We start from the raw sequence: 22,468 nt of genomic DNA on the forward strand, positions 1-22,468 counted from the left end.
TTCAAACCAGCTTTTGCACTCTCCACTTTCACCCTCAACAAGAGGCTCTTTAGATCCTCTTCGCTTTCTGCCATTAAGGTGGTATCATCTGCGTATCTCAGGTTGTTGATAATTCTCCCGGCAATCTTAATTCCGACCTGTGATGCATCCAGTTCTGTGATTCTCATGATGTACTCTGCATATAAATTAAATAAGCAGGGCGACAATATACAGCCTTGTCGTACTCCTTTCCCAATTTTGAACCAATCGGTTGTTCCATGTTCGGTTCTTACTGTTGCTTCTTGACCCTCATACAGGTTTCTCAGGAGACAGGTAAGGTGGTCTGGTACTCCCATCTCTTTCAGAATTTGCCACAGTTTGTTGTGATCCACACAATCAAAGGCTTTAGCATAGTCAATGAAGCAGAAATAGACGTTTTTCTGGAATTCTCTTGCTTTCTCCATGATGCAGCGAATGTTGGCGATTTGATCTCTAGTTCCTCTGCCTCTTCAAAACCCAGCTTGTACTTCCGGTAGTTCTCGGTTCACATACTGCTGAAGCCTAGCTTGTAGGATTTTGAGCATAACTTGCTGGCATGTGAAATGAGTGCAATTGTACAGTAGTTTGAACACTCTTTGGCATTGCCCTTCTTTGGAATTGGAATGTAAACTGACCTTTTCCAGTCTTGCGGCCATTGTTGAGTGTGCCAAATTTGTTGGCATATTGAGTGCAGCACTTTAACAGCATCATCTTTTAGGATCTTAAATAGCTCAGCTGGAATACTGTCATCTCCACTAGCTTTGTTGTTAGTAATGCTTCCTAAGGCCCACTTGACTTCACTCTCTAGGATGTCCAGCTCAAATTCAGTGACCACACTATCATGGCTATCAGGGACATTAAGATCTTTACTGTATAGTTCTTCTGTGTATTCTTTCCACCTCTTCTTAATCTCATCTGCTTCTGTTAGGTCCCTGCCTTCTTTGTCCTTTATCATGCCCGTCTTTGCACAAAACGTTCCCTTGAGATCTCCGATTTTCTTGAAGAGATCTCTAGTCTTTCCCATTCTATTGTTTTCTTTGATTTCTTTGCATTGTTCATTTAAGAAGGCCTTCTTGTCTCTCCTTGCTATTCACTTCCCTTCTATCCTCAGCTACTTGTAAAGCCTCCTCAGACAGCCTCTTGGCTTTCTTGCATTTCTTTTTCTTTGGGATGGATTGAGTTGCTGCCTCCTGAACAATGTTACGGACCTCCGTCCATAGTTCCTCAGGCACTCTGTCTATCAGGTCTAATCCCTTAAATCTATTCCTCACCTCCACTGTATATTCATCAGGGATATGATTTAGGTCATACCTGAATGGTTTAGTGGTTTTCCCTACGTTCTTCAATTTAAGCTGAAATTTTGCAATAAGAAGCTCATGATCTGAGCCACAGTCAGCTCCAGGTCTTGTTTTGACTGACTGTGTAGAGCTTCTCCATCTTTGGCTGCAAAGTACATAATCAATCTGATTTCGATATTGACCATCTGGTGATGTCCATGTGTAGAGTTGCCTCTTGTGCTGTTGGAAAAGAGTGTTTGCTATGATCAGCATGTTCTCTTGGCAAAACTCTATTAGCCTTTGTCCTGCTTCATTTTGTACACTAAGGCCATGCTTGCCTATTATCCCGGTGATTTCTTGACTTCCTACTTTAGCATTCCAATCCCCTATGATGAAGAGGACATCTTTTTTTGGTGTTAGTTCTAGAAGGTGTTGTAGGTCTTCATAGAAGCGATCAACTTCAGATTCTTCAACATCAGTGGTTGGGGCATAGACTTGAATCACTGTGATGTTGAATGGCTTGCCTTGGATTCGTACTGAGATCACTCTGTTGTTTTTGAGATTGTACCCCAGTACTGCTTTTCCCACCCTTTTTTTGACTACGAGTGCTACTCCATTTCTTCTAAGGGATTCTTGCCCACAGTAGTAGATATGATGGTCACCTGAATTCACCCATGCTTGTCCATTTTAGTTCGCTGATTCCCAAGATGTCGATGTTCAATCTTGCCATCTCATGTTTGACCACCTCCAGCTTACCTTGATTCATTGATCTTACATTCCAGGTTCCTAAACAATATTGTTCTTTACAGCATCGGACTTTCTTTTCACCACCAGACACATCCACAGCTGAGTGTCCTTTCGGCTTTGCCCAGCCGCTTCACTCTTTCTGGCGCTACTTGGAAATTCCCTCTGCTCTTCCCCAGTAGTATATTGGACACCTTCTGACCTGAGGGGCTCATCTTCCGGCGTCATATCTTTTAGCCTTGTGATATGTTCCATGGGGTTTTCTTGGCAAGAATACTGGAGTGGGTTGCCATTTCCTTCTCCAGTGGACCACATTTTGTTAGAACTCTCCACCATGACCTGTCCGTCTTGGGTGGCCCTGCATGGCATAGCTTATGCCTTCACTGAGTTACGCAAGCCCCTTCGCCACAACAATGCAGTGATCCATGAAGGGGGGCCCACATACTAATGACATTTTAAGGAGGCCAGCAAATAGGGTCTGCCCCTTCTACACAGGGAAAGCTGGAGCATATTGTGGGCTTAAAAGTTCACTGACCAAAAAAATGGGTGGTGGTGGGGAACCACCTATTTTACAGATAAAGGTAAAAAAGGTAAAGGTGTCCCCAACCAGTCGTGTCCCACTCTAGGGTGTGGTGCTCATCTCCATTTCTAAGCCGAAGAGCCAGCGCTGTCCGAAGATGCTTCTGTGGTCATGTGGCCGGCATGACTGAACACTGAGGTGCACGGAACGCTGTTACCTTTCCCGCCGAGGCGGTACCTATTTATCTACTTGCAATTTCTTGCTTTCGAACTGCTAGGTTGGCAGGAGCTGGGACTGAAGATGGGAGCTCGCTCTGTCACGCAGCACTCGGGTCTCGAACTGCCGTCCTGCCGACCTTCTGGTCTGCAGTTCAGCGTCTTAACCATTAAGCGACCGCGGCCCTTTATCTGTATTTTACAGATACATAAACCTTAATAAGAAGAAAGGCCACTTTAAGGTCAAGCACTGCTCTGCCTTACAACGGCTTTCTCTGTGGGTTATTATGATTTCATTTCTTTGCCTCCATTTGCCTCTGCAAAGCTCTTCCTAAATACCTGCCCCTGCAAAAAATATGAAAACCTAAATCTTTTTGGAAGCAGAATAAATGCATCTTTATGGAGGTACAGAATATGTATCACATCGCATGAGAAACACAGAAGTTATTACAACGGGATAGGTTTGAACGCGCACACAAAACTTATTATTCTTTTTTAACATCGCGTCTTACAAACAAGCATGCTTCAGGGCTCTCCTGTCCCTCTTCTGTCCCTGCCACACGCTACTTCTTTTCAGCCAGAGACACAGAGATCAGGAAATGAAGAATTCCAAAGGCAATTGATTCTACAGGAGGAATCCCAGCAAGCTGCAAACTGAGACCTAAATTCTCACAAACAGCAAAGGACAAGGTAAACCAGTGCCTGGACCATACGACTTCGGACTGCCCGTGGAGGCTTCCATGACTAAATGTTCCTCTATATTAAAAACAAAATATTCCTGTTCATAGAGAAACTAGGTGTCAGGGAGAAGCACACCTTACTGTGTGACTTACTATTCTTTTATTTCCAACTGTGAGTGAGCCCCCACCAACGACTTGAGGGGGTAAGTCCAGACAGACCTTGGTTCACTTCTTCATCTGGACCGATATGAAGGCTTGGAAGACAAAAGCCTTGACCAGCCTTCCCCAACCTGGTGCCCTCCAGACTTTTTGGACTTCAGCTCCCATCATCCCCAGTCTCCATGGCCATGGGTCAGGAAAGCTGCGAGTTGTAATCCAAAACACCTGGAGGGCACCAGGCGGGGGAAGGTCCAGCCGGCCTACTTGTAGAGGCTTGGCAACTGTGACTCTACAACGAAGGCCAGGACAAGACAAGTTCCATAAGGACATGGGAGGTAGGGTGGTTGGGGAGAAGAATATGGGGAAACAGGAGACTGGGATTCTGTTTTCATCTCTTGAAAGGAGAGTAGGGCCTAGTGGTGGGAAACAGGGCTGGGGGGTGTCTGTCTGGGGAGTTTTGCACAGAACCAGCAAGGGTGGGAGTGAAGATACCTGACTCCATTTCCCCTCTTAGGGTGGACAGGACCAGTGCCAGATTTGAGGGGCCCCTGGGCAAAGAGCCTCCTGGTGGGCATTTTGAAGCACTGGATCTAGCCACCATTTTAATTTCCCACAATACCCCTGGCCCTGTGTCTACAATCCTCTGTTTGAAGGGCTGCAGAGAACTATTTGAAGGCATCCTCTACTTGATCGGCTGCCCAGGATAAAGCCCCTGAGAAGGGAGAGCAGCTGGCGGCTTTGAGGTTGCCCATCAGCAGTGAACACCTGAACGGCAGACTGAGCAGGCAGGCACACTGGTCAGCTGGTCACAGTCTTCCCCACTATGATGAGATGTGTTGTATTTCTACATTAATAATAATAATAATAATAATAATAATAATAATAATAATGCCTTTGACTGTGTGGATCATCACAAATTGTGGCAAGTTCTTGGTGGTATGGGGATACCAAGTCATCTTGTCTGCCTCCTGAGGAATCTGTATAATGACCAAGTAGCAACGGTAAGAAAAGGCCATGGAACAACGGACTGGTTTAAGATTGGGAAAGGAGTACGGCAGGGTTGTATACTCTCACCCTACCTATTCAACCTGTACGCAGAACACATCATGCAACGTGCTGGGCTTGATGAAGCCAAGGCTGGAGTTAAAATCACTGGAAGAAACATTAACAATCTCAGATATGCAGATGATACCACTTTGATGGCTGAAAGTGAGGAGGAGCTGAGGAACCTTATGACGAAGGTGAAAGAAGAAAGTGCACAAGCTGGGTTGCAGTTAAACCTCAAAAAAACCAAGACTATGGCAACCAGCTTGATCGATAACCAGCAAATAGAGGGAGAAAACGTGGAGGCAGTGGCAGACTTTGTCTTTCTAGGAGCAAAGATTACTGCAGACGCTGACTGCAGCCAGGAAATCAGAAGACGTTTACTTCTTGGGAGGACAGCAATGACAAATCTTGATCAAATAGTTAAGAGCAGAGACATTACACTGACAACAAAGGTCCGCATAGTGAAAGCAATGGTATTCCCCGTAGTAACCTATGGCTGCGAGAGCTGGACCATAAGGAAGGCTGAGCGAAGGAAGATAGATGCTTTTGAACTGTGGTGCTGGAGGAAAATTCTGAGAGTGCCTTGGACTGCAAGAAGATCAAACCAGTCCATACTCCAGGAAATAAAGCCAGACTGCTCACTTGAGGGAATGATATTAAAGGCAAAACTGAAGTACTTTGGCCACATAATGAGAAGACAGGACACCCCGGAGAAGGTGTCCAGACCAAGCAGCCACACAGGCCACGGACTCAGTCTTCCCCACTACCGTGAGATGTCTTGTGTTTGCATTTAATTCTTCTCAAACTGGGGAGAGGTAACGAGTGGGGTACCGCAGGGCTCAGTCCTGGGCCCAGTGCTCTTCAACATTTTTATTAATGACTTGGAGGAGGAGGTGCAGGGAATGCTGATCAGATTTGCAGATGACACAAAATTGGGTGGGATAGCTAATACTAATAGCTAATAAATCTTTCAAGATCATGCCTGAATTAGAAAAAAAAAACATTGCGGAGAAGCCACGATTCTGCGAGGATAACGCCTTAATTAAAAAAAAAAAATCCGGAGCGGGGGATAGGAAGGGGTAAAACTTAATCTCATTTGAAGGGATAGAATAACCCCCTGCTAAGTGCAGGAAGCCTGATTCCCAGGTGGTCGCCCATTTAACTACTGACCGGGGCCAACCCCCGCTTAGCATCCCAGATCAGACAAGCGCATGCAGGAAAACAGCAGGAAAACACAGCGCTCGAGTGTGAACCAAGCTCGTGCATTCGATGAAGCACTGCAACGGGGAAAATGGGTGAGTATGAATAATCACGTTTTAATGCGAGAGCATTTAACCTGACAGGACACCGAATTCATTGTGATGGTGGGCGCAATGTAGATCGGCCCAAAATTCAAAGTGATCTTGATAGACTGGAATGCTGGGCAGAAAACAACAGAATGAAATTTAATAGGAATAAATGCTAAGTTCTGCACCTAGGAGAAAGAAACCAAATGCACAGTTACAAGATGGGGGATACGTGGCTCAACAACACTACAAGCGAGAAGGATCTTGGAATTGTTGTCGATCACAAGCTGAATATGAGCCAACAATGTGATGTGGCTGCAAAAAAGGCAAATGCTCTTTTGGGCTGCATTAATACAAGCATAGCTTCCAAATCCCGGGAAGTACTAGTCCCCCTCTACTCAGCACTGGTTAGGCCTCATCTGGAGTACTGTGTCCAGTTCTGGGCACCACACTTTAAGAAGGATGCAAACAAGCTGGAGAGGGTTCAGAGGAGGGCAACAAAGATGATCAGGGGGCTGGAAACAAAGCCCTATGAGGAGAGACTGAAAGAACTGGGCATGTTTAGCCCTGAGAAGAGAAGACTGAGGGGAGATATGATAGCGCTGTTCAAGTCCTTGAAAGGTTGTCACAAGAGAGGAAGGCCAGGATCACTTCTCGATCATCTCAGAGTGCAGGACACGGAATAATGGGCTCAAGTTACAGGAAGCCAGATTCCGGCTGAACATCAGGAAAAACTTCCTGACTGTTAGAGCAATACGACAATGGAACCAATTACCTAGGGAGGTGACAGGCTCTCCCACACTGGAGGCATTCGAGATGAAGCTGGACAGCCATCTGTCGGGGATGCTGTGACTTGGATTCCTGCATTGAGCAGGGGGTTGGACTCGATGGCCTTGTAGGCCCCTTCCAACCCTACTATTCTATGATTCTATGACAATGATCTTTTCTAAATCTGCACGTATACATATACATTTGCAGATGAAAATGTAATCTAGACTGGTGTCCTCTCTTGTCCTCTTGTTTGGTGATGCATTTCCTTTTTTTCATGATGCGTAAGTGGCCACCCTAGTGATGATGCAGCAACATACATATAAACATATATATCCTTGTCTGCTCAGCACAGTCGCTGCCTTGCCTACAGGGGAAACCGCTTAGGTAATGTGCTTCAAAAGTGGGTATTAGAATTACAGTGTGTGTGTGTGTGTGTGTGTGTGTGTAGGGGGTGAGTCTGCGTGTGCGGCGAGGCAGAGATTTCATTGATGAGTGGGCACGAAATGCTGGCAGCCGCAAGCAAAAAAGGGCAGAGAAAGAGGAAAACGGCGGGGGAAGACTCTTTCCTGTACTCTGTAATTGTGAGACCCAATTACGACCTACCAGACAAGGGAAGACTAAAAGGGAGGTTGAAGTGAGGCAGAAAGGGAGATGATATAACTCCTTCTTGTTGGGCTCTTCCTCTCTCTCCCCCCCTATGACAGCCACTACAGTCCCTCCACCCCCTCCCCGTTTGCTGAACCTCAAGAGTTATAAATAATTCCTTGAAGGTTTTCTTTCCCCCTTTAAACTGTTACAAACAGCCCTGAATAAACTCTGTGTGAACAATATGAATACATTATTGAGCCAATTTCCAAACTATGTATATATGTGTATATACCCCTCATAATTTATTTCACTAGCTATGTTACAGGAACATGCCCTGAAGAACCCCACTCTCCTTGCTACTAGACGTTCTGCTTGGTCCCCCGCATCAGGGTCTCATTAATTCCACCAGGCATGCCTTCACAGTCATAAGGACTAGCAACTTGCCTTTTTAAAGATGAAAGCTGATATCCTTAAACTGCTGAATCCTGTTGCATTGTGTTCTAATGTGGGGGTGATTATGGACGTTCAAAATATACACAGGCCAATCTGACCTATTTGACACGTTCCCTTGGAACAGGGACACACATTTTGGGCTTCTTCACGCAGATGTTTTATCCTGCTGTTGAGATTGGTTACTCACGGAAGTTTGCGGGCCCTTTAGATGACTGTCAGGGTGGAAACTGAGCCCAGAGAGCCTCAGAGCAGTTCAGATTCTGAGGAGGAACAGCTATCCGTGGGAGCGGGGCCAGCTTACAGGCCCAGCACCTAGCAGAGATTCCTCCTGCCAGCATTCCAGAGATCGATAGTGACCCGGGTAGTGAGGGAATGTGGGAGGGGGGCTTCTTAGACGCTCGACACAGACGCAAAGAGCGATGAGCGATGGAGGGTGCGGAAAGGAGGTGTTGCGCCCGTTTGGCGCGCAAGCAACAGCCGCCTCCCATGGACCCAAGGGAAAGAGGGAGGATCTCTCCCTAGCCCATAAGTTCAGGGTCTTCAAGTGACTCTCTTTCAAACAGGGATCAACTGACTACTTGAAGCTTAGGCCATGCTCCTGTCCCTTGCTCTAGCCGCTGGTGATTAGCATCTGAGTCATTAAGTTGTAAAAGGATTAAAGCTTTGAAAAGAAATCCTTTCGTCTGTGTCTTGAGTTGGCTATTGGAGTCTACTGGGAGAAGCCGCCAGAGCGCTCCTGACGATGACGTCGTCAACCTCCAGGGCATCTCCCACACTGAATAACCTTTATTCCATTTTTTAAAAGATCGGAGGTGATGAGCTATGAGATTACCACGCTTGGGTTATGCTTGAGTTCCCTCGGTGAAAAGAGGAAAAGCCGCAATAAGAGGAGCTAGACCACAGCGCCGTCTAGCAGCTGTATAACGAAACATATGGAAGACTCAGATAAGGGGGGAAAGGAGGCCATCGTGATCCTGCACTTAAAATGGAAGCAGAAAGCTGCGTTTTTAATGTGGGATTTTAGGCTGGTGTAGAGCTGCTCCTTGAATTGCAATGAAAATTCAGTGATAGTCATTTCAGAGTCGTTAACCTGAGAGAAGTAATGGATGGATAGTCTTCAGATCACATTATGAAAAGGTCTCCTGGTGCCAAGCCAGAAGGCCTATAGCTATTCTAGAATTAAATAAATAAAACCCAATTCTGTTGATTAATCAGACTTAAAATCTCCAGAGATCTCTGAAGTAGAAGGAAAGAAGGAAGGAAGGAAGGAAGGAAGGAAGGAAGGAAGGAATTTCAGAGTGAGCAAGGAAAATGAAGGTAGACAAGTGGTTCTAAATCATGGTACATCTAGAATATATACATTCAGAAGCTCAAGCTATGGTGTGGATTATAAACCATGACTAGTGCAAACCATGGCCAGAATTGAGCCAACATCTCTAGCTTTTAGGTATCACATGTGTGTAGTGGCAAAAGTGTCAATGTGCTTTAGCACCAACATAAAATTTTGAGCTATGTGGGTAGGCAAGACCAAACTTTTATTTTCCTTTATCCTGGAATAATCCCCATTAACCCCCTTTAAGATCAGATTTATTTATATATTTGAATTCAAGGGGTGGCATCAGAGGCTGGAGGGAGTTTAAGCCTGTGACGTCTGCTGCATGAAATTCCCAGTTCCATAGAGAGAACTCTGAATGCCCCAAGAGAGCCAGCTGGATTATATAACGGCCGATGAAGTCAATGATTATGTATAATGTGTCTGATAACAATAAATGGGCAGGGTGGGGAAATGGTTAGTCAATTCAAAACATCACACCAGACCATTGTTAGCACAGACTATAGTTTGCAAACCCACTTCAAACTTGGCTTTGGGGCTAGTTGAAACCGATAGTTTGATGTGATGTCAGAGTTGAGCAATTGCCTTCTGAAATAGCATGCTCATGACTAAAAGCTGACCTCTGGAGGTTCTAGAAGCTAATGGCTCAGTAACTTTGGACAATTTTGCGTCACTAATAGACGCAGTCCGTCTCCTGCTATCTTCCCATCACTCCATACTGTGCAGATGGCTTTGCACGAGCAAGCAGTACATGAGATTTATGAGTGAGAACCCATTTGTGTGTGCCTTTTCTGGATGTAAATGAACCAGGACTTGACTCTTCCAGATCCAAATCAATCCACTGTTCCCAATGCTCTAATCGTGATGCTGCCAATAAAGCCCTTTCGTGGTTTCATTTAACAAGGCTCAAAGAATAAACATCCATTTTCTACCACTACCCCCTTGGAAAACTCACAGGAGTAGAATTAGAGATTCTCTTCCCTCAAACCCTCCAGGGTTAGGAACAGAATGAGTTTGGTTTGGGGAGGGGCTCAGTTATTTGAACATAAGCTTCTCTGTGTCCCTGGGGGTGTGTGTGTGGGGGGGGTTGTTGTGGCAAAAGAACTATTGCAGCTATTAATAACTTGATGAATAATTAATTGTGGGCCGCCGCCGTTTATCTTGGCCCTTTCATCTTGATTCCCCCCCCCCCAGCTGTCTCAACAACACACTGTTTTGCATCCAACCTGATGGATGTTCAGTCTGTCCTCTCTCTTCTGCTCCTTCTCCTTCTCTTCATGTGCATCTTTTATAAAATCTTGCAAGAGTCTTGTTGGCTGGTATTGGTTTACAGGGGAAAGGATTGTGGCCTGAGGATGGAGGAGGGAGGTAATGGTCTAAACCAGAAACTTATTTTGGAAATAGTGTCGTGATTTGCTAGACTTGTTTTATTTTGCATTCCTTCGCCCCTCAAAAAGCAGAATGGTGTGGCAAAATGGGAAAGTTTGTAGATTTGTGACAGGCAGGTCTGCTGAAATGGGTGCACAAAGCTTGTTTTGTAGGTCAAGACTCCTGCCTCACCTTGCCCCATGTGAATTCCATGACTGTCCTGTGGAGGTGGACGCATTGATATTGAGGCAATGGGATATAATGGACAGTGGTTTGGACTTTTGAGAGGCCTGGATTCCAATCCATGTTCTGTCGTGAAGCACACCCTCACAGGGCTACTGCGAGGATAAAATAGAGCCTTCCACCCCTCTATGTTCACGTTCATTATCAAACTACTGAAAAGGGTTTGTGAATAATACAAGTCAAGAAGTCAGTATCCCAGGAATCTCAGCTTCCTTTCTTCTTCCTTTAAAAAAAAAAATCACGCTTCTAGTCCTTAAGGCTATGAAGGTAAGTTTTCAAGTGTGGGGGCAATATCTGTTAGCCAGAGTGGGGCTGAAAAGACTTCTTCAGAGGCTGAGGTTTAAATTTCAGTGCTTTGCCTAGCTCTTTCGTCTCCCTCGAAGGAGCGTATGTGCAAAGATAATGGTTGCATTAGTAGTATATCCCACCATTTCCCTATGGAATTGAAGGCATTCCCCAAGCAAACTCACAAGCATCAGCTAGAGGTTTCAGCAAGCTTGCTCTATCATTTGCCATGCAGCAGATTTATGTTCATTTGTTTAATTTGCACAAAATCTTCCATGTACTGAATACAGCATTTTGAGATGCCCAGTTGGGGTCAGCTTGATGTACCGTTCCAATTTGTGCTGGGGGGGGTTAATCAGGACTGGTTTGGGGTGGGTGAGCTGGGCATCTGCTGCTCTCCAGTGGCTCCAAGCTGAAGGTGGTGTCAAGCTAAGCTCAGCGGCTCGGTGTTTGTTGAGTGTACTGTCTGCAGGGAGCAAGGGTTAAAAATAAAAAGCAGTAAGTGTCTTTAACCTTTCTCCCTTTCTCTCTCTCTCCCCCCCACCCCCAAGTCTGGCTGCTAACTATGAAAATGAGCTTCCATCAATTAGCTTCAAAGTATGATTCTTTGTCAATTTCCAGTTTGCTGTCATTTCTTCTAGATAAAAATCAGCGGAACACGGCTTTATTTTGCAGGGTTTCTGCAATTCTGCAGAAGACATCCAAGTTGGCAACATGGTAAAACCAGCCAGAGGAGACACCAAGAGAACTCTTTGCCCGGGGCGCCATTTATCGTAGGGGAGGCCCTTTATTAACACACAATATACTTAGCATTGTTTCTCTGCAGCACAGAAGCCGTCAGAAGCTCCGGGGCTGTAACTTGTATCTGCGCGATAACATCAGAAGTGATCCGTCTTACCCAGTATTTGAAATAGCTCCAGTGAATGACTACTGCAAATAGTTGCAGTAGGTTTTTAAATCTTCATTTCTTTTTGCCATGGTTTTGAACTTTCACATGGACAATGCAGGCAGAGGCGGGGTAAGGAGGGACACATCACTCCACGGGAATATGGCCATCTCTGGTGTGGAACTTTTGCGCAGGGTGTGGCATTGTTCAACAGAGCTTCAGTACACTGTGAACTCCCTTCTTTGCACTTCGGCCTTTTCTGACCATTAAGCAAAGCTTTTAATGGTAACTGAACAGGGTAGGTACTCAGGGTAGTCTGAGTAGAGGGGAACTAGGGAAGTACTAGTTCCCCTCTACTCAGCACTGGTTAGGCCTCATCTGGAGTACTGTGTCCAGTTCTGGGCACCACACTTTAAGAAGGATGCAGACAAACTGGAGAGGGTTCAGAGGAGGGCAACAAAGATGATCAGGGGACTGGAAACAAAGCCCTATGAAGACAGACTGAAAGAACTGGGCATGCTTAGCCTTGAGAAGAGAAGACTGAGGGGAGATATGATAGCACTCGGTTGTCACAGAGAAGAAGGCCAGGATCTCTTCTTGATCATCCCAGAGTGCAGGACACGGAATAATGGGCTCAAGTTACAGGAAGCCAGATTCCGGCTGAACATCAGGAAAAACTTCCTGACTGTAAGAGCAATACGACAATGGAACCAATTACCTGGGGACGTGGTGGGCTCTCCCACACTGGAGGCCTTCAAGACGAGGCTGGACAGCCATCTGTCAGGGATGCTCTGACTTGGATTCCTGCATTGAGCAGGGGGTTGGACTCGATGGCCTTGTAGGCCCCTTCCTACCCTACTATTCTATGATTCTAGGGCTAAACAAAAATCCCGGAAGCAGTATGGCCAGCTTGCTGCACTACACCCCAGATCCATGGCAGCTAGTCTACAACATTTGTGGCACATAGGAATCCCTACACAGAGAGGCAAGTGATTCTCTGTGCACGGCCCCTGTGCAGGATATGGCGTTCCGTCACCCCGTGCAGAAATTTTGCGGAACTGGAACATGACATCCAGATGCAGAACCTTGTTTTCTTAACATGGGTTAGGTTGAAAGGATGGGGGCACCTGTTTCCAATCTATACAAGAGGCTACAGGAATGATTGTGCAATATTTTAAAGCTGATAGATTATTTTAAAATACATTTCATTGGTGTTGTGATGCAATATACAACATAGCTGTCCTATCCGTGGCAACCATGGACACACACATTTGCAAAACATATAGGGTTGGATCCAGATTTTCTCATACTTGGAGTAGGCCCATTGAAATCAATGGGACTTAGGTTAGTTATTACTAATTTAAGGCCCATTGATTTCAGTGGATGTACTCTAAGTATGACTAGGTTTGGACTGAACCTAGGATTTTTATTTTTTTTTAATGAGTGCCTTTGGATTCTGGCATGATGGGGTGCTGGATCCTCGAAGGAAGGGGGTTTCTAATGGCAAAGTTTGGCTTTTCTTTGGTGAATTAGCAAAGGAGTTTGTACTTCCACCAGGGAGGGAGAGAGATGGTGTGAATAAGCCTTTTGTCCTCATCTCTTACTTACAGGGTTGATCATTTCGGTGCACAGATGGCATGTGGGGGGCAAGCGTGCACCCCCCCATACACAAACGAATACCCCCCCCCCAATTCCTGGGTCCTGTTTAACTTGAAGGAAAGGCACTTTTCATTATAACTGAATCATAAATTGGAAATTAAAATAATGCTGCAGTCCTCCGCATGTTTATTTGGAAGTTAATTTCATCAAAATCAATAGGCCTTGCTTCAGAAACAAGGGGTTGGATCTTGATTTACGCTGGATAAACTGTGCTGGCGGAAGTCGTCTTCCCTGTCCCCTCCTTCCCACGGCTGCACCCCAACCTCCAGAAATGGCTACACAGAGAGTCAGGAGACACTGCTGAATGGGATGAGCTGTGTGGGGGGGGGATCCCCCCAAAGTGAGCAGAGGAACCTCACACAAGCAGGAAGGAACCACATGCAACCTTGTGGAACGTCCCTTACTCTTGGAGAAGGCAGATTCGAGATTCAACCAGATACTTTTAGGATGGGAGAGTGAATGTTAAAACACTATTATTTCTTTTTCAGAAATATAATGTAGGGGACAAAGTTGTTGCTCTCCCCTCTCCTTCCCAGAAAAAAATGCACTTTGCGCCTTCTGTAATCCTTGCCATATTCTTTGTCTTGTTTCAATGTTAGAAACCCATCCTATTTATTTAGAAGGCACATCCAGCAATATAACGCAAAAGCTACTATATGAGCGATTCCCCCGCTCTTTCCTGTTTTATATGTGATCAGGGCAGGGTTAAACAACAAACAGGTCTGCTGCTCCTGTCATATGTAATTTCAGCCTGCAGGGAGCGCAGTGCTGGCAGGGGGTGGCGGATGGGGTGAGCTTCCACATTCTGAGCCAGTTACAGCCTCCACTTCTGTGTTGAAACCCCTCTTACAAAGTAACACAAAAAAGGCATTGAATGATGATTGTCACTTCTGAATCTGCTAGAAAGGATTTCAGCCAGGTGGATTTGGTATGCCTGGCCCCAGAGGGCCGCATGGTTGGGCATTTGCCAAGGCTCCAAGATGAGCAGGGGGCCCAGTGCCCCAAGCAGATCAGATGAAGGCTAAGAGATTTCTCAGTTTGCACAACCCACCCCTTGCAGATTAGGGTCCTGCACCGAGGGGGCCATGGCTGAGGGGCCCCCAAATCCTGGAACCAGCACTGCTTGGCCCCCTTTGCAGCATAGAGATCCTGGTGTTCACGATGAAGCCAGGAGCACTTCAGCTTCTCAAAATAATGATATTCTACTTTGCCTGGCACAGCTTGTGCAGAAAAACTCCATGGAGATTTTCTTTTTTTGTGTCTGTCCTCAACGCAGATGGTTTGGGTGACTGAATGTGAACAGTGCGTACTCTTGTTCAAAGAACCTGGATGGTGGGTGATTCTGAGAAACTATGTTTCTCTTTCCCCCTGTTATTGTTGTTTTTTTTGCTGGAAATACTAACAGTCCTCTGTGAAAAAGATGGAAGCTCCATTCCTGGTGTGGAAGTTGGAACGTCAGGTTATATTAGCCTTCCCCAACCTGGTGCCCTCCGGATGTTTTGGGCTACAGTGCCCGTTAGCCATTAGCCAGCATGGTCAATGGTTAATGATGATGGGAGTTGTAGTCCAGAACAACTGGAGGGCGCCAGGTTGGGGAAGGCTGGCTTAGATAGTCCTGCATCACTTCTTCCTCTGGAGAAGAAAAGAGAGAGCTGTTCTGGGATGTAGGGTTATGTCTGCAAAGTTTTAACAAGAAAGCAGCCTTCTTAGGGGAAATGCGAAGTGGTCCTTTAAAAAACAGTTGGAACCGAAGAGGAATCACTTCTGATTCCACAGAAAGGACAGACTTCTATTTGAAGGGTTGTCAGAGGAAAGGCTCTATTTAAAGTAGGGATGTCAGAGAATTCCGCCACGGATCTCGGTGAGGCTGAATGCCAGTGCATTCGGCCCCCCGAAATCCGTGGCGGAACAAAGCCCCCGCCCCTTGCCCCACGAAAGGTGCGCGAAACAGGACACCTACCTGCTGCCATTCGCGCTGCTTTGTGAATGGTGGCCACGGCCGCCATTTGCTTCTTCACTATAGCCATGATAGGCTACGTAAATACTTACGTAGCCTATCACGGCTAACGCAGGGATGCCATTTGTGTCCCTGTGGAAGCCGTGATAGGCTATGTAAGTATTTACGTAGCCTATCACGGCAAAAAAAGGGAACGCAAATGGCGGTGGCTACGGCAGCCGCCATTTCCATTCCCTTTTTTTTGGCCGTGATAGGCTACGTAAATATTTAAGTAGCCTATTACAGCAAAAGAGGGGCGCAAATGGCATAGTGGCCACCATTTGTGCCCCTCTTTTTTGCTGTAATAGGCTACGTAAATATTTATGTAGCCTATCATGGCCAAAAAAAAGGGAACGCAAATGGTGGCTGCCGTAGCCTCCGCCATTTGCGTTTGCTGTTTGTTTGGGTTTTTTTGCGGTGATAGGCTACATAAATATTTATGTAGCCTATCACAGCAAAATACAGGGACGCAAATGGCGACAGCTATGGCAGCCGCCATTTGCGTCCCTGTGCAGGCCACCCAGCAGCCAGATGTCCAGCTGCGGGCGGCCCTGGCCGGCAGCTCCACGGAATTGCCATGGAGTGGAGCCTGCCGGAGAGAATTTCGGGGGGAGGGACAGAGCGCCTCCCCCCCACCGCAAATGTCACCCTTCGAAAAGGTGACTTTCGTACATCCCTAATTTAAAGGCATCCTCTATTTCAAGGGCCATCCAGCCCAAGTCCAGTTTAAAGATAAAGAGCCATCAGAGTGGAGGGCAGATACCTTGGAGTTGCCCGTCAACTTTTCCAGACACAGGGCTCCTATTGCTACAAATCAAAAGGCATTGCTGCAGCTATTACGTCTTCTTTTCTTCCCCCCTTTAACAGATTTCTTTCTGATAAGAAAAAAGATGGATGAAGCAATGGGAAAACAAGGGAGGGCTACAACTGAACAGGACATCATCTGGATCTCCCGTAAAATTCCATGAATGAGGCAGTGCGGTTGTACAATAAAAGCCTCGTGTGGAAGTACCATTTGCACCCGGACAGCCAATGGAGCAGACAAGCACACAGGTCATTGGATCACAATCTTTCCCATTATGGTGAGATGCATCAGTCCCTTTATGGATCAGTAATTGATTGAAGAACAGAAAGCAGGGAGTCGGAATAAATGGCCAATTCTTGCACTGGAGGGATGTAAACAGTGGGGTCCCACAAGGATCTGTATTAGGACTGTAGATTTTTAACTTGTTCATAAATGATCTGGAGTTAGGGATGAGAAATGACGTGGCCAAGTTTGCTGATGACACCAAATTAGTTAGGGTGGTTAAAACAATAAGGGATTACAAAGAGCTCAAAAGGGATCTCACCAAACTGGGTAAATGGGTAACAAAATGGCAAAGGCAATTATCCAAGCTAGCGGTGACTGACCAAGGAAGAGATCTTGAAGTTTTGGTGGACAGCTAGATGAAAATATCAATCCAGTGTGCAGCAGCTGAGAAAAGGTGAATTCCATACTGAAGATCGTTAGGAAAAGAAGAAAAAAATAAAACTGATAGCAAGCATCATAATGCCTTTATACAAATCTATGGTGTGATCACACTTGGAATACTGTGTACAGTCCTGGTTGCTCAAAAAGGATAATTGTAGAGCTGGAAATGGTGCAGAAAAGGACAGCCAGTCATGATGGTTCTATATTACTACCAGTATAAGAAGCAGTATGCCTCTGAATGCCAGTTGCTGTGGAACATGAGCAGGGAGGGTGTTACTGTGTTCACGTCCTACTTGTGGGCTTCCCACTGGGGCATCTGGCTGGTGACTGTGCAAACAGAATGCTGGACTTGATGGGCCTTCAGTCTGACCCAGCACAGCTCGTCTTATGTTCTTATGGTTTTAGCTTTTATTCTGTAATGTCTTTGGGTGGAAAAGGCCTAGACAAATATAAAAATATAAACAAAACAACATTCTAGTGTTGGTTATTGACAACTACATTTAATTTTTGACGGGCAATTATTTCTTTTAAATTCCACCTTTTGTTTTTGACGTTCCATTATTTTTTAAAAAAAATCTTCCCCCCATTTTTGTTTCAACTCTTTACAATATAAACAGAAGTAGTTTAAAAAAAAAAAACCCAAGGGAAAAACATCAAGTTGGTCTGCCTGTGACAACAGGACAGCCTCGCCACCCCCTGCTCTTATCAAAGTGTGATGGAAACTGCTTATTATTAACGTGTAATAGCCAAGAACTTGGCATTAAACCTCAACCCCCTTTCTCACAGCAATGTTTCATGGTGGGTGGAAGGGAGGGAACTGGAGCAGGGTGTGACTCAGAGCTGACTCAACGCTTTGATTCCCATCTTTCCTGCCCCGTGCTTAAAGGTCTCTCCTCCTAACCCTGGATTTACTCCGGACAGCTGTGGTGCAAAGGCCAGCTTGGCTGCACGGCAGGTGTATTATAGGTAGCACGGAGTGGGCTGGGTCCCTTTGAATGCCTCCACGCAGCACCATTCTATTCCAGGCCTGGATTAGCACACGTAAATCCTAACTAACATAGCTATTCTGGGAACCTCATGCCCAGGTATTTCACGCATGACCTACAAGCCGATCCTGTGTTGATAACGCAGTCAGCAAACAGCTGGCCAAATTAAAACAGCAGAAAACTGTGCATGCTGCTGATACAGGAGGAGAACTTTGCGTGGAACCCTATTTCCACACTCAGAAAACAGTGGTGTAATGGAGCCAGGGCTCACAGGGACTAAGTGCCGGCACTTTTTGATCAGCATGGATGTCATCTGCCACTGCGCCTCGCCCCCCTGAATTCCCTGGTCCCCCTGATCTTCGCTGCCATCCTCACAGTAGCTGTGAGTAGAAACAAATCTTCCCAGCAACAATATATTCTTCTGTTTTGTAATGCAAGGTATTTTTGGGTGGCTTAGGCTTGAACTATTTAAATCGGACTGTTGTGCATCGCCCAGAGTGGCCGGGTGACCAGCCAGATGGGCGATTAAGAAATTAAATAAATAAATGGGCAGTTAAGACCCATTAGCTTTACAAAAGGTCTGCTCAAGACAGCTGCTTGAGTTTTTAGACTTTCCTTGGGGGTGTGGTTATGGGGACCATCATGATGAGCGCCTGCATTTCGACATTTACCACTACACCACTGCCCAGGAAGTGCTTGCTAAATCAAGATGCTGATTTGGTCTACAGCCACTGTCTAACACTGGTGGCTAACACTGTAGAATTAAGAACTCAAGGGATCCAGGTTTCAATCCTGGCTCAGAACCCCATTTGATACTGCTTCTTTTGACATGACGGGTGGCTGTGGGCCCTACTTTAGAGAGGACAGTCCTCTATTTGAAGGCGTCCTCTATTTGAAGGGAGGTCCAGTCCAAGTCAAGTTTTAAGATCTAGAACCATCATGGCTGAATGGAGATTTGAATCCCGGTCTTCCCAGTTCAGCATTATCCACTCCTATACTGCTTTGGCTACCTTTCAGGGTTGTTTTGTACAGATTACTGAGGTAGTGTTTGCAACACGCTTTGAACACTTTGATGAAGCATCCTGTCTGAACGTTAAGTGCTGTTATTATTATTATTGGTGGCGGTGGGGCCAGGGAGGACCAAAAGCTGCCATGTTCTGCTTTGGCCTGTGACATGGCAGCCTAACTTCTCTCAGTTGCTTTAAATGTTTTCTTTCGACTGAAAGAACTGGGCACATTTAGCCTTGAGAAGAGACAGGAGACATGATAGCGCTCTTCAAGTCCTTGAAAGGTTGTCAAAGAGAGGAAGGCCAGGATCTCTTCCTGATCATCCCAGAGTGCAGGAAACGGAATAATGGGCTCAAGTTACAGGAAGCCAGATTCCGGCTGAACATCAGGAAAAACTTCCTAACTGTTGGAGCAAGACGACACTGGAACCAATTCCCTAGGAAGGTGGTGGGCTCTCCCACACTGGAGCCGTTCAAGATGAAGCTGGACAGCCATCTGTCAGGGATGCTCTGACTTGGATTCCTGCATTGACCAGGGGGTTGGACGCGATGGTCTTGTGGGCCCCTTCCAACCCTACTATTCTATGATTCTATGAAGTTGCCCATCATAAACAGTACCTAGACAACAGACTGGGTAGGCACACAGGTCACCGGGTCACAGTCTTCCCTGTGCTGGGATGTACTGTATTTCTATTCAAATTATAGTAATTATTTCTAAACTTGCATGTGTAATATAAATTAGCATGTGCAAACGCTATGCAAATCCATGTCCTCTTCTTTGGTAATGCAATGAGCTCCTAGTCCTCATTGACGTGGAAATTGGGGGCGAGTGCCTGCAGCTTTGGTAACTCAGTTTATATTCCTCTTGTTGTGTATGTCTACTGTGGCTTTGAACATTCAACCAAGTTGTGGCAGAGGAAACACCAGTGAAAGCACCAGTGGCTCGTGTTTCCGCTTTCATGCTTCCTGTGTACTGTGCAAAGCTGGGCCTTGCCATCCTGAAGAAACACGTGACTTTCACCCACCCCCTCTGGGGATTTTGCATGCATCTGTTAAAGCCTTAAAAGGCGTACGTAGACCGGCAGTTACATTTTTATTTTTGCAGAATTTTGAGCAAATCTGTGTGTAAGAAGAGAAACGTAGTGGAAAGGAAAGTGATGCGGGGAAGTGAAGGGTCAACAAAGCGCCGTTAGGGAGGAGATAGGAGGCATACTAGAAGAATTTAATCTGAGGCTATGGGACAGAGGGATAAATTACCAAAGTTACAAGCGGTGCCTTCTCATTTCCACATCAATGAGGCCTAGGAACTCTGTTCTAAAATTCAGGACGCTCGAACTTGTGAAGCAATAATGAAGACGGGCCTCTGAGCACGTGCAGTGTGCTTTCCCCTCTGCCACAGAAAACATCCACAACCAGCTCCTCAAAGCATCCTGGAATCTGAGGAACGTGAACAACCAGGCTGCCTTGAGCTTTGGAACCCACAGAAAAAGACACACACACCCCCGTCTGTCTGGATAACTAGCTCCTATATTGGTATCAAAATAATTTGTGCCTCTTCTAGCACGTCTCTTGTCGGAGAGGCTGCAGCGGCTGATAAACTGAAGACGGGGGAGGAAATGGGGAAAATGGAATACGACTGCTCTGCGCACACACCAAAAAGCGAAAAGATGCAGGAAACCGCGTAACATAGAGGGGAAGCTTTGGTCAGGCACGTTCCGCGGGGTCCTTGTGCCCTCCTTTCTCTCTCTCTCCTCCCCCGCCCCCGTAGTCTCAAGGATGGGGTGCTTCTGTTGCTGAACTGGGCCTTGACTGTATTTTATTTTTCTATTCATTCGTTAAACCTTTAAACTCCCTAATAACCCAAGTTCTCGGGGAAGGGGCGGTGTACAATACATTAAAAGCATAAAGCAAAAACAAAATAATGAATCAAAAGAGTATACAATAAAAGCAAGATAAAGCCAGCAGCAAAGTGTAAAAACACTGCATCACATGAAACCAAAGTAAAACCAACAGCAATCAAAGTATGGTGATCTAAAAGCAATAAAAAAAAACAAAAACAAAACCCAGTATGCACTGTATTTACTTACCTTGGAGCAAAATGTCTTTTTGGCGCTGTTCAATTTCTTCTCAAATCTGTTTTAGTGTTCACTGCCTAATTCCCACTTCAACAAGGCACAGTGGCCCTGATCCAGAGGACGGTTGGCTCCGCCCAAGGGAGGCTGCAACACTCATGTTGTTGAGCCTGCTGAGGACAGTGCCTTAATACACATATTTTGGGTGCAAGGTGATCCCTATGGAGTGATGCATTAAAATCACACACACATACGCACACAGGCTCTCCCACACCTAGTATAGTCAGTTCGCCTACTGGCAACCTATTTCCACACACAGATTGCATTCACTGGATGATGGTGAATGGGTATAAATTACAGAAAGGTGGACTGAGCTTAAACACTAAATGGGTATAGTACGCTAAAGCCTTTGATTGTGTGGATCACAACAAACTGTGGCAAATTCTTAAAGTGATGGGAGTACCAGACCACCTTACCTGTCTCCTGAGAAACCTGTACGAGGGTCAAGAAGCAACAGTAAGAACCAGAGATGGAACAACCGATTGGTTCAAAATTGGGAAAGGAGTACGACAAGGCTGCATATTGTCACCCTGCTTATTTAACTTATATGCAGAGTACATCATGAGAAACACCGGGTTGGATGAATCAGAGGTCGGAATTAAGATTGCCGGGAGAATTATCAACAACCTCCGATATGCAGACGATACCACCCTAATGGCAGAAAGCGAAGAGGATCTCAAGAGCCTCTTGTTGAGGGTGAAAGAGGAGAGTGCAAAAGCTGGTTTGAAACTCAACATTAAAAAAACTAAAATCATGTCATCTGGCCCCATCACTTCCTGGCATATAGAAGGGGAAGAAATGGAAGCAGTGACAGATTTTACTTTCTTGGGCTCCAAGATCACCGCAGACGGTGACTGTAGCCATGAAATTAAAAGACGCTTGCTCCTTGGGAGGAAAGCTATGGCAAACCTAGACAGCATAGTAAGAAGCAGAGACATCACCTTGCCGACAAAGGTCTGTCTAATCAAAGCTATGGTTTTCCCAGTAGTCATGTATGGCTGTGAGAGCTGGACTATAAGGAAGGCTGAGCGCCGAAGAATTGATGCTTTCGAACTGTGGTGCTGGAGAAGACTCTTACGAGTGCCCTGGACTGCAAGGAGGTCAAATCAGTCCATCCTAAAGGAAATCAACCCTGAGTGCTCATTGGAAGGACAGATAATGAAGCTGAAGCTCCAATATTTTGGCCACCTAATGCGAAGAGAAAACTCCCTGGAAAAGACCCTGATGCTGGGAAAGACTGAAGGCAAAAGGAGAAGGGGACGGCAGAGGATGAGATGGCTAGATAGCATCACGGATGCAATGAATATGAACTTGAGCACGCTCCGGGAGAGAACGCAGGACAGG

General features: G+C 45.9%; 1 protein-coding gene across 6 annotated transcripts in view; it reads right to left on the bottom strand.

Annotated features, from left to right (window-relative positions):
• The window catches only part of SGCA (sarcoglycan alpha), a 63,120-nt gene that overhangs the window by 37,099 nt on the left and 3,553 nt on the right, over positions 1-22,468 (bottom strand). Inside the window, exon 1 of one of the 6 annotated variants that reach the window (XM_084804780.1) lies at positions 21,080-21,199. The exons of 3 other annotated variants lie outside the window; for them this stretch is intronic. The gene's annotated coding sequence lies outside the window, so the exon portion shown is untranslated. Of the gene's footprint in view, positions 1-21,079; positions 21,200-22,468 lie in introns of those variants that run through there. 2 more of the 6 variants (XM_084804779.1, XM_084804778.1) reach the window with 2 other exon arrangements.

This window comes from Heloderma suspectum, chromosome 6 (genome assembly GCF_057233095.1).
Source record: "Heloderma suspectum isolate Gila_16-S chromosome 6, 16-S_ref, whole genome shotgun sequence".
Classification (NCBI taxonomy): Eukaryota; Metazoa; Chordata; class Lepidosauria; order Squamata; family Helodermatidae; genus Heloderma; species Heloderma suspectum.